This window comes from Schistocerca cancellata, chromosome 12 (genome assembly GCF_023864275.1).
Source record: "Schistocerca cancellata isolate TAMUIC-IGC-003103 chromosome 12, iqSchCanc2.1, whole genome shotgun sequence".
NCBI classification, from domain to species: Eukaryota; Metazoa; Arthropoda; class Insecta; order Orthoptera; family Acrididae; genus Schistocerca; species Schistocerca cancellata.
Window position 1 is genome coordinate 50168875 of NC_064637.1, and position 13872 is coordinate 50182746.

Below are 13872 nucleotides of genomic sequence, written 5' to 3' on the forward strand. Positions count from 1 at the left end.
CATAGTGCTCAGAGCCATTTGAACCATTTTTTTTAGAAGTGAATCAAAACGTGGCCTTGGTGGCCGAGCGGTTCTACGCGCTTCAGTCTGGAACCGAACGACCGCTACGGTCGCAGGTTCGAATCCTGCCTCGGGCATGGATGTGTGTGATGTCCTTAGGTTAGTTAGGTTTAATTAGTTCTATGTTCTAGGCGACTGATGACCTCAGAAGTTAAGTCGCATAGTGCTCAGAGCCATTTAGATGAATGTTAATAACATTTGATTTATTTAAAAAGATTTAACACACTTTCGAATACAAAATTCGGAGGTCTTGCTTTCTAACACGTACTCGTATATATACTATTCAACACAATTAGAGCGTGAATTTTTTGAAACCCTATCACTGTGTTCCATTGCTACGCAAGAGCTTGAAATTAGGCTCAAAGTTGCCTACAACCTTCCTCTGTAATGGCACAAAAGCGTGGTGCCTTAACGACGCCACACTAGGACTCAGACGGCAAACTAACGACATAAGCGAGAAAGGGGCCACAGCACACAAGTTAAAATGAGGTGTAAAGTGGGTTATTGATTTTACACTGACACCAACATTCACAGCAAATGTGTCATACGCCTCCACAGACATGTCACACGATAGGAAGGTGCCAGCCGGGATGGCCGAGCGGTTCTAGGTGCTACAGTCTGGGACCGCGCGACCGCTATGGTCGCAGGTTCGAGTCCTGCCTCGGGCATGGATGTGAGTGATGTCCTTAGGTTAGTAAGGTTTATGTAGTTCTAAGTTCTAGGGGACTCATGGCCTCAGAAGTTAAGTCCCATAGTGCTCAGAGCCATTTGAACCATTTGATAGGAAGGTTCTCACACTCCCTGTTACCCGTATTTCATCCTTACTTCTGACACCTGTGATGGAGGACAGAACTCAGCCGCTCAGAGCAGAATTCATTTCTTATGAGTGGTAAGGGGTATCGTTTCGGACACGCAGGTGTTCGCCATCGACACGAAAACGCCTCACGTGGTGGCATAAAGGACGTTAACGGAACACTCGCTTCCCCTGGGGCACTGATTCTCGCATATTTGGCGGTAGAAAATGAGCAACAGAACGACATTCTTGACAATATTTGTGACTGCCGACAACCCCGGACAATTGAACCCTTCTCTAAGGAACTGTAGACCTCCAACCACATTGAAAATGGTCGCACCTCTTTCGAGTGTACCACAATCAATTTTTGCTCTGGTGTACAGGTTTGAAGCACTAGGGACCGTTCGGTACCATTCGACGTAATTTGAACGTGATCCGACGCAACGAAGAGCTTTGATGGTTATTAGGCATCCCGTTACGCGCGACTCTGAACTATTTCACAGGCTATCTTACACGGTCTGAAGCATAGTCCGCTAGGTTGATGGCAGAGAAGGCACCGTAAGAGGGAAAGGTGTGATACCAGTAGGACAGAGGAAGAAGGGGAACCATGACCTTCCCACTGCTCCAGATTTTAACCATCGCTCGAATAGCCCGCGCGTTGGAATGACAGTTGCCCGTCGTTGCAGACACCGAATACCTCAAAATTATTATTAAATTACTGAAGCCTGCGCTAGAAGAAAGAGAACAGTTAAATTACCAACTTATAAACCTTACACCTCAGGACAGAATAGAATTTCGCCACACATTCTATAGGTCTGCGGCACATAGCAGATCATCTCGGGGCGCTGTTTAGGATGATGATTTGTGGGGCGCATAACTGCGCGGTCATCAGCGACCGTGCAAAATATCATTTTTTATGCAAGCCCAGTTTGCCAGTCCAATCTCGCAATTTTCACGAATGATGATGACGATGAAATGATGAGGACAACACAAACATCCAATCCCGGAGTGAGGAAAATCCCCAACCCGGCCGGGAATCGAACGCGGGACTCCGTGATCCAGAGGCAGCAACGCTAGCCACTAGACCACGAGCTGCGGATGGAGTACTGTTTACGAACGCCAGTTCAACACTGTGCAGCAAAACAGAAATTGTAAATAAAACAAAGACACGAATTCGTGATCGTAAAATGTCATTTAACAAAGTAGAACTAATACGACTGTAGCCTTGAAACGTTCAAAAGTACTCTCAATTATAAGGCAAAGGTCTATTATTTACAAGTCTGCAATTTCCTAAACTACACTACTGGCCATTAAAATTGCTACACCACGAAGATGACATGCTACAGACACGAAATTTAACCGACAGGAAGGAGATGCTGTGGTATGCAAATGATTAGCTTTTCAGAGCATTCACACAAGGTTGGCGCCGGTGGCGACACTTACAATGTGCTGACATGAGGAAAGTTTCCAACTGATATCTCATGATCAAATAGCAGTTGGCCGCCGTTGCCTGGTGAAACGTTGATGTGATGCCTCGTGTAAGGAAGAGAAATGCGGACCATCACGTTTCCGACTTCGATCAAGGTCGGATTGTAGCCTATCGCGATTGCGGTTTATCGTATCGCGACATTGCGTTGGTCGAGATCCAATGACTGTTAGCGGAATATGGAATCCTTGGGTTCAGGAGGATAATACAGAACGCCGTGCTGGATCCCAACGGCCTCGTATCACTAGCAGTGGAGATGACAGGCATCTTATCCGCATGGCTGTAGCGGATCGTGCAACCACGTCTCGATCCCTGGTTCAACAGACGGGGACGTTTGCAAGACAACAGCCATCTACACGAACAGTTCGACGACGTTTGCAACAGCATGGACTATCAGCTCGGAGACCATGGCTGCGGTTACCCTTGACGCTGCATCACAGACAGGATCGTTTGCGATGGTGTACTCAACGACGAACCTCGGTGCACGAATGGCAAAACGTCATTTATTCGGATGAATCCAATGGCAAAACGTCATTTATTCGGATGAATCCAGGTTCTGTTTACAGCATCATGATGGTCGCATCCGTGTTTGGTGACATCGGGGTGAATGCACATTGGAAGCGTGTATTCGTCATCGCCATACTGGCGTATAACCCAGCGTGATGGTATGGGGTACCATTGGTTACACGTCTCGGTCACCTCTTGTTCGCATTGACGGCACTTTGAACAGTGGACGTTACATTTCAGATGTGTAACGACCCGTGGCTCTACCCTTCATTCGATCCTTGCGATACCCTACATTTCAGCAGGATAATGCACGACCGCATGTTGCAGGTCCTGTACGGGCCTTTCTGGATACAGAAAATGTTCGACTGCTGCCCTAGCCAAGCATTTTCTCTGTGAAGCCAACGGCCTTGCCGCGCTGGTAACACCGGTTCCTGTCAGATCACCGAAATTAAGCGCTGTCGGGCTGGGCTAGCACTTGGATGGGTGACCATCCGGTCTACCGAGCGCTGTTGGTAAGTGGGGTGCACTCAGCCCTTGTGATGTAATCTGAGGAACTACTTGATGGAGAAGTAGCGGCTCTACTCTCGGAAACTGACATACGGCCGGGAGAGCGGTGTGCTGACCACATGCCCCTCCACATCCGCATCCAGTGACGCCTATGGGTGAGGATGACACGGCGGCCGGTCGGTGCCGTTGGGCCTTCATGGCCTGTTCAGGAAGACTTTAGTTTTTTATTTTCTCTCTAAGAGAAAATCATCTATGATTTTTATATAACAGTCTGGGGTGTAATTTAGATTTTGTAGCTTTACAATAAGGCGATCTTTCCAGGCTTTATCATAAGGTTTCTCTACATCTAGGAAAGCTGCTGCCGTGTAATACCTCCTATACATGTTACAACCGGTGTTTTCGGATATGCCTAGCAGTTACATCTTCGCCGATATTATGGTCTCAAATGCAAACTGTTCTGGTCGAACGATATCATCCTCAAGCAATGTTTTTTTGTTTTTTTTTTCTTTTTGGCCTTTGTAGGATTACTGATTCGAAAACTTTGGAAAAGGTTGAAAAAAGGCTAATAGGTCGATGGTATCGGGCAGTTTTAAATCTTTACCCATTTTTGGTACAGTTTTAGATGTTTTCCACTGCACTGGGATATATTCGTTAGCAGCACTAACACTTTTCTTGGTAGCATTTTTAATTGTTCATTTGTTACGCGTTTGGGTCTGGGGCTGTTTTCATGCCCAGATTCCTAATTATTTTTCGGATCTCATTCGAGATCGAACAATTGTAAGTAGGCTGTTTATGTTTTCTTATTGGCAACGTTACGTAGCGCTCTGTATGAAAATCACTGGCTGTGCTGTGTGCAGTCTGTGGCTAGTTTGCATTGTTGTCTGCCATTGCAGTGTTGGGCAGCGGCAGCTGGATGTGAACAGCGCGTAGCGCTGCGCAGTTGGAGGTGAGCCGCCAGCAGTGGTGGATGTGGGGAGATAAATGGCGGAGTTTTGAAATTTGTAAGACTGGATGTCATGAACTGCTATATATATTATGACTATTAAGGTAAATACATTGTTTGTTCTCTATTAAAATCTTTCATTTGCTAACTACGCCCTTGTTCGCTCGGTGTTTTTCTGATGTTTTCCGCTATTTGCCTTGATCTGTTGTCTTCGGTGTCTGGGTTTTCGTTGTTGGGGATACCAGTAGTGTTTTGCGCCTCGTAAGTCGCTGCAAATATTTCCGCTTTAAATAACGGATCGAAAACTAAGCCAGCTGGTCCCTCAATGGCAGTCTTTCATGGTTTTCGTTCACGAAAACATCTTACAATTTTCGAGTCCTCTTTGCTTTGTAGGAGCAACTGAGCCATTCTGGCTTCCCACTTTTCGATTCTCCACTCAATCGCTCGACAGTGTAGTTCTCGAGATAATTGTCGTAATTCTGTGTGGTCGGCAGGGTTTCGAAATTCGTGCCATCTTTTTCGCACTCTATTCTTTAAGGCCTTCAGGTCTCGAAGGAGAGGGGAAAAGTTTTCAGAGTGCTCGTTTCCGCTTGTCCATGTTATCGTCGCTCGTCTGTACGCTGTTTGAATTTTATTTGTGAGTGTGGTAATGGTTTCGTCTATGTCTTGCCTATAGTTTAATTCCAGTGCTGGTCGTACATTATTAATGACGTACGCTTGATATTGGCCCCAATTTTCATGTGTTTTTCGGTGCTGGAATTGTTATTCAATTGTTTTCGTCAGTACACGTTTAACTGTATCATGGACTGATGTCAAATCGTTGATTATTGCTAGGCTCGAGTTTATTCGTAGAATCTTTATTATAATTATGTCACGGACATCTGGTCTATGATTGTGTGCTGTCGGGAAGTGAGTCGATCCTTCTGGGCCAAGGTGAATGTATTGGAATTGTTCTTCCATTTAATGTAATTTTGTTACCCTGGGGTTGGTTCTCCGCGAGTTCGAGGCATAATGTTTAGCTTTTAGGTCCCCCGTAATAGAATTTTGTCATATGCATCAAGAATGTGAAATAAGTCTTCTTCGATTAGTTGTTTACTGGGGCTGAGATATGCAGCAACATGTGTTATTCTTTCATGTGCTGTTTCAATCCCCACTGCTGTTGCCTCTACGTTCGTTAATTACGGTATGGTTTCTCATATAGTGTGAAAGTGAGTTTCGTAAGAACACAGCAGTTCCCTCTGCCCGTCTGTTTGCCCTATCTGTCCTATAACCTGTCATATTCTTTAATCTAAATATTTGCGTTGGTCTCCGGCGCGTTTCCGTTACAAGCAGTATGTCGATCTTGTGTCTTGTTATAAAAATCTATAAGCTCCATTTTTTGACGGGTAATTCCATTTGGATTCCATATATAAAATGTAAGGTCTTGGGGCGTGCCATGCCTTTTGACCATTTCGAGGCGTGAAAAATTTTAATATTCCCTGTAGTATGGCCATAATTTTTTATGTTATTTCTGGCGCATTAATAAATGTTTTAAACGTTTCTGTGATAAGTTCCACTATGTCCAAATGTTGGCTGTTTGCCGTGAGAGTGTTTAGAATTTTTGCGAAGCCATGTGTTGTACTCGATTTTTGGCTCTCGGTTTGAGTTTATAGATGTCTTCGCGTCCATACTTTTTGGTGTTGGGGGCGAATGTTTTGTTGTTGTGGAAGCTCTGTATTTCTTCTTGGCAGTGCGGGAAATTTACGTGGATTTTGCGTGTTCACAAGTCTTCATGCTGCCGTTGCACGGGTTGTTCTCTTTCTGATAGTTTGCGCTTGTGTATTGTAAATTTTGAGGGAATTTGGGAAAGCACTGAAGCCTCTGAAGGAGGCATGGTGATGTTCTTTGCAGTTTCCACATGTTGGATTTTGTCCTCTTGGCATCCGAAATTTATCTGAAGTGTGGTGTCCTGCACATTTAACGCAGCGTGCTGGCAAGGGACAAGAATTAGCTTTGGGAAAAAGACTAGCGGCATCGTTTGCACTGGAGAGGACCCTCTTTGTTCCGGTATGTTTGTATTGTTATTCTCGTAGCCATAACGTGTTTTAAATCGTATATGTTTTCGTTGTCCGGTCCGCTCTCACCCCGCCACGGTACGGGACTACAAGTCCCACCGCCACACCTGCACCTGCCCATGTTAGGCAATAAATTCTGCCTGACTCATGTAGTACTATCACCGTAAGAGGGTGGTACGGGACTACAAGTCCCACCGCCACACCTCCAAAGTGAATTGCAGTGACAAAGTCACTGCACAGTGGAAATTTACTGGCCCACCAACACAGTTAGACCGCAACAGACCGGTGATGCTGTATTGTAACTTATCACCTCGGACTACAAGTCCATTTAAAAAAAAAAAAAAAACCGCAATAGAGCGGTGATGCTGTATTGTAACATATCACCCCGGACTACAAGTCCAATTAAAAAAAAAAAAAAAAAAAAAAAAAAAACCTGGTGGAAGCGATACACAGTATACCGGCTGTGGTATTGACTTGCTAGTGTTTATACCTCGTCATTTAAACTGGTACACTGAAGCATTTTGAAATCGTAGTATCTTGAGTTTTTATGCGATGAGTTTCTCAGCGATTTCAGCTGGTAGATATTTCAACACAATCTTTAAGGCTGCGTCAGCTACAGGCTGAAGGGTATAAGACGAAATTTTATTTGTTTGAAAAAACTGAAGGGCGGGTTTTTCGATCTGCCATTGTTTTAAAATGGTATTTAGCAAAGCAGGAATCTGCCAAACAACCCTACTGATAACAGGCCTCTTTGCAATCTACCAACACTGTCCAAGGCGTTAGAATACATAGTCCACGAACAGGTTACCAATTATTTAACGCTGAATAACCTCTTAGATGAATACCAGTCTGGTTTCCGGCAAAATCGCAGCACAACGACTGCTCTTATAAAAGTGTCTGACGAGTTAAAACATGCCCTGGACAAACAACAGGCTACTATTACGTGCTTCCTGGACTTCAGCAAAGCTTTCGACGCTGTTGACTTTGACATTCTGCTTGCTAAAATGACACCTCAAAAGTTTTCTTCAAGCGCTGTACACTGGTTCCACTAATACCCTACATCCCGCAAGCAGTGTGTAATGGTAGGTACCAAAAGGTCGCAGTAGGGTGTTGTATCAGGGGTCCCGCAAGGATCAGTATTGGGCCCGTTACTTTTCTCATTATACACTCCTGGAAATTGAAATAAGAACACCGTGAATTCATTGTCCCAGGAAGGGGAAACTTTATTGACACATTCCTGGGGTCAGATACATCACATGATCACACTGACAGAACCACAGGCACATAGACACAGGCAACAGAGCATGCACAATGTCGGCACTAGTACAGTGTATATCCACCTTTCGCAGCAATGCAGGCTGCTATTCTCCCATGGAGACGATCGTAGAGATGCTGGATGTACTCCTGTGGAACGGCTTGCCATGCCATTTCCACCTGGCGCCTCAGTTGGACCAGCGTTCGTGCTGGACGTGCAGACCGCGTGAGACGACGCTTCATCCAGTCCCAAACATGCTCAATGGGGGACAGATCCGGAGATCTTGCTGGCCAGGGTAGTTGACTTACACCTTCTAGAGCACGTTGGGTGGCACGGGATACATGCGGACGTGCATTGTCCTGTTGGAACAGCAAGTTCCCTTGCCGGTCTAGGAATGGTAGAACGATGGGTTCGATGACGGTTTGGATGTAGCGTGCACTATTCAGTGTCCCCTCGACGATCACCAGTGGTGTACGGCCAGTGTAGGAGATCGCTCCCCACACCATGATGCCGGGTGTTGGCCCTGTGTGCCTCGGTCGTATGCAGTCCTGATTGTGGCGCTCACCTGCACGGCGCCAAACACGCATACGACCATCATTGGCACAAAGGCAGAAGCGACTCTCATCGCTGAAGAAGACACGTCTCCATTCGTCCCTCCATTCACGCCTGTCGCGACACCACTGGAGGCGGGCTGCACGATGTTGGCGCGTGAGCGGAAGACGGCCTAACGGTGTGTGGGACCGTAGCCCAGCTTCATGGAGACGGTTGCGAATGGTCCTCGCCGATACCCCAGGAGCAACAGTGTCCCTAATTTGCTGGGAAGTGGCGGTGCGGTCCCCTACGGCACTGCGTAGGATCCTACGGTCTTGGCGTGCATCCGTGCGTCGCTGCGGTCCGGTCCCAGGTCGACGGGCACGTGCACCTTTCGCCGACCACTGGCGACAACATCGATGTACTGTGGAGACCTCACGCCCCACGTGTTGAGCAATTCGGCGGTACGTCCACCCGGCCTCCCGCATGCCCACTATACGCCCTCGCTCAAAGTCCGTCAGCTGCACATACGGTTCACGTCCACGCTGTCGCGGCATGCTACCAGTGTTAAAGACTGCGATGGAGCTCCGTATGCCACGGCAAACTGGCTGACACTGACGGCGGCGGTGCACAAATGCTGCGCAGCTAGCGCCATTCGTCGGCCAACACCGCGGTTCCTGGTGTGTCCGCTGTGCCGTGCGTGTGATCATTGCTTGTACAGCCCTCTCGCAGTGTCCGGAGCAAGTATGGTGGGTCTGACACACCGGTGTCAATGTGTTCTTTTTTACATTTCCAGGAGTATATGTTAATGATGTGTCAACTATTATCTCCCACTGCAGATACCACATATACGCTAATGACCTTCAGTTATATCTCAGTGCAAGTCCAGCAAACCTGCACACAGCCATCGATCATGTAAATGCTGACTTACTTGCCTTATCAGAATGGTCGCAGAACTTAGGTCTGAAACTAAACCCTTCCAAAACGCAAGCAACCTTAGTTGCCCACAACAGACTTATTGCAACACAGCACAGAGAATCCTCTCCATGCTTAGTTTTAAATGGCACCGAAATAAACTTTTCTCCTTCTGCAAAGAACTTGGGGATAATCCTGGACCACCGCTTAGACTGGACTGAACAACCTACTGCAGTCCGCAAGAAAGTTTCTTGCATCCCTTCATTGTCTACAGAAATATGAAAAAGTGTTTCCATTCGAGCTTAAGAAGAAGCTCGTAGAAACTCTAACACTCCCTATTCTCGACTATGGCGATGCTATTCTTCAAGGACTTTCGTACGAAAACTCTCGCAGGTTTGAACTATCAATGAATGCTTGCGTCCGATATATTTGTGACGTTCATTATTACGATCATATCACTCCAGCCTATGAAGAATTATCGTGGCTACGTGCTGATAAACGTAGGGACTACCACACTTTATACTTACTTCATCGTCTTCTCAATCATCATACTCCCTCTTACTTATCCTCAGCCATTACATTACTATCTGAACTGCACAGCAGAAATACTCGATCTCAACAAAGTAAGATCCTCTCAGTACCACCACACAACACCGTCATGCTTTCTAAATCATTTTCTGTATCCGGAACCCGATTTTGGAACAATCTTCCTCAAAATATCAGAGAAATTAAATCACTTCCAGGCTTCAATAAGCAGCTAATGGCTCACCTTCTCTCGCAATAGCTATCTCTCCCACATACTGGTCTGCAGCCCACACTCTTCAATCCCCCCTCCACTACAACTTTTCCCTTATAGTCGCCTACAGATTTATTTACTTAAGTCCTCTCCTAACAGCCACTATTACTGTCATTCCAGTTTTCTTGTTCTTCATCCTTTATCTGACAGTACTAAACATGATTTAAGTTGTTCTAAGCTAGTCTATATTATTTTTAATGCACTTTATTTTATTATTACTGTTACTATTGCCATTTATCCTTACTTTCATTATTGTGAACTATTATTATTATTGATTTCTTTCCTTTCTCAGACGTTATATCTGGTTAAAAATGGAAAGTGACGTGGACCTTGATCAAGCGTGACTTCCTTTTAACTGTACGGTATATGTTACATTGCATTTAGGAACTTTCGGGTAATTGAACATGTATCAATAACTACAGATTTCTGTAGTTGTATATATACGTTTGGATGTAACTGTTTTGCGTTGAAGTACTGGTGGCTATTGTGTGGTATGACTCCTGTAGTTGATAGTATAATTGGTATAATGTCAACTTTATCCTGATGCCACATGTCCTTGACTTCCTCAGCCAGTTGGATGTATTTTTCAATTTTTTCTCCTGTTTTCTCCTGTATATTTGTTGTATTGGGTATGGATATTTCGATTAGTTGTGTTAATTTCTTCTTTTTATTGGTGAGTATGATGTCAGGTTTGTTACATGGTGTTTTATCTGTTGTAATGGTTCTGTTCCAGTATAATTTTTATTCACCATTCTCCAGTACATTTTGTGGTGCATACTTGTATGTGGGAACGTGTTGTTTTCTTAGTTTACGTTGTATGGCAAGTTGTTGATGTATTATTTTTTGCTGCATTGTCATGTCTTCTAGTGTATTCTGTATTTGCTAGTATTGTACATCTGCTTGAGATGTGACCTGATTATTATTATTATTATTATTATTAGCTTATTACCTTCTCTACGATTGAGATCATTTTCATGACTGTTTCGGTAATATATCTGTTTGTGTTGTTACTGGTCAGATGTAAGAGAGGGCCTTAAAGCCCGAATCTGGTCAGGCTAAATAAGCAAATAAATAATAAATAAATAAATATTTTACATGATACCTTTAAAACTTGCTTTTATTGGACCATTTACGTGCTTTTTAATTTCTGTGCTAATGGTTAGATAGTGACCGCAATCATTATTGGTGAGACTCTTGTTATTGGCTCTTTTCGTTCTCGGTTTGCGCTCGTCTCGTGTGTTACTAGCGTCATGGATTTGGTTCTCGCCTGTTTCCATTTGCTCTAGTGCAACTAGTAGTTGTTCAAATTTATTGGAGAGTTATATAGCTGTGTGCTTTTCCGTTTCGTTCCAGTTCTTTTCGGAGTGACTACCTGAGTGCTAGTTTCCTCGTTGTGGAGTACATCCTGTTGTACACAAACACGCCTTAGTGCATGATGACTTCTTCGGAGGCAGAGTCAACGTAATTTTTGTGTCTATAGTAGTTGTTAATTTCTTTGTTTTTATATTCTGACGGTTTGGATAGTTCTCGTTGTGCTGCTAGTTCGAGTGTTATTTTATGTCTGCGTCTTCTGTCGTCATTTCTTACAGTGTGTGGTGATGTGTCATTGGTTTGTGCTTGTGCCGTCCCAGCGATAGTTTATCGTAAAGACATCTAAACATAAAAAAAAACTTGGAACGGGAATTGTATCTCGCGACGAAATAAATGTACACGAACCTTATGTGTTTCACGGACCACATAGGCGGCGTAAAAGTTTCCTGTTTTATGCTAAATATTAAATTTATCTTAATATCAAGGAGTGAACTCCTTAATGTTATAACTTCTCTGCTATTAATAAGGGAGAAGAACGCTCCTAGATTGTTCTTCTCTTCCTCTCTCTTCGCTTGTTTCTAGTAATGCGAAGCAGACATATTGTATCACGAAAACAATGTAGCATTTGTACTGTTAACCTTGTTAATATAGTATGTTACAGTTTATATCTGAGTTATTTCGATGTACAGTGAGCCCTCTGTCATGTTCCTTGCACTGAATTAATTTTGCTTAAGACGTTTACAGCTCCACAATTTTAGCCGCAGCTTCAACGGACGCCATTACGCGTCGACCAATAAAGCGGAATCATTGCGGAAGCGCAGTTATCGCCCGCCTTAACATTTAACAAACATTTTTTCACAGCAATGAGCCGCAGCGGAGAGCAACATTAGTTTTAAGATTTTACTCTTCAGCTTACGCCGAGAGCCAGGATTCGACTGCCACAGCCTGAATATGATAGAGGAGTATTCTTCGAGCGTTGTGTGGGTCCACAATAATTTCATTAAAAGTACAAATAAGCCGAGGCTAATTGTAATACTGTTATATTTTCGTTTTCAAGTAATATTCTTGGAAGTAAATCAGTCCATTATGTCTGATGATTTTACTGCTCAATTGCGAGTTACGTAAAAGTAAAAAACCAATTTTGAAATAATATTCGAAAATAGTTAAATAACTCAACCGTCATAAGAAGTGTATATTTAAATTTCTTTGAATGATAAATTTCAAGTAAAAATCATTTAACGATTTTTGCATATTGGACCACGTAATTACATTCACACGTGTTTTAAAGACATCGAAAAATGTAAATAAGTAAATAAATAAATATAAAAATGGCTCTGAGCACTATGGGACTTAACAGCGGAGGTCATCAGTCCCCTAGAACTTAGAACTACTTAAACCTAACTAACCTAAGGACATCACACACATCCATGCCCGAGGCAGGATTCGAACCTGCGACCGTAGCGATCGCTCGGTTCCAGACTGAAGCGCCTAGAACCGCTCGGCCACCAAGGCCGGCTAAATAAATATACTCCTTTCGAAGAGCCACTTCATGCTATGGGCGTTGTTGGTTTGTTGTCCTGGCTTCTTGTCCTATCTGATCTGTTGTGTGCGTGGCCCCACAGCGTTCCCTGATAGACCGCCTACGCCCGGCTAACCTGGACACGTTTTTGCCTGAGCTGATTCGGTTGGGTTTTGCCATAAATTTCATTTTCATTTTCGGGAGCAAGCCCCCTCTGAAATATAGGGGGGCAGTCTAATTTACCCTGTCGTGTGCGCTGATAAATTTGCGCGGCGCAGCGTTCATTTATTTGTTGATGTGCTGTCCGGCAATTTTTGACGATCGTTGATTGTTGTGCTTCGCATCGGTAAACGCTCCTTTCTCTTCTGCCCCTCTATCATCCTGCCGATTGCCGTATAAGAACGTGACACCTGGGAAACGTCAGTAAAATCAACTCACGACCTCAACTATTTTCAGCAATTTTGAAGAACGGCTATCGCGAGCACGTTTGTGATGATGAAGTGCTGCGGCGAAGCCCGCATAAAATCGTTTCTGAAAGAAGACTGAAACACCTGGGCATGGCAAATGGAAGAATCCCCAAATCATCACTGTTGTGGAGATCACAGGATGGATACAGAAGAAGAGGATGACTACGCAACTCCTGGAAACGAACTTCCGCAAAGGACCATCAGTGCATGGACATGAAGTCGGAGGAAGCTGAAAACCTGACAGCTGACAATCGCTGAAGGAATCAAATTGACCGACGAGCTAGTTAGCGTTGGAGGAACTGAGTCTAATGCGAGAGCGAGCCAGTACTTGTAACTCACCAGAATTTACATTCTTTGTATTCATGACATGCTCACTTTTCATACGTTAACGCTCGGCATATCGCCATCAAATCTACCAGATTTCTACTTTCTTATTCGTTTTGTTTTGCTTCACGCATATCAGTATAAGCCCTACCTTTCTATTTGCTATATTTACACTGTACATGTATAAACTTGAAAGTTTTTTGATACGGACACTTTCGCATTCCTTTCATGTAAATTATTTAATTGCTCATGTCGTTTTTGGAGCATCACCTGCAACCAGCTTTGCCAAAGAAGCGGCGGCACTTTCTGCGCAACCCACCCATCATTTTGCACGACAATGCGCGGGCGCATACAGCGCAAGCTGTGGCTGCTCTGTTCGGTCGATGGGACTGGGAAGTACTGTA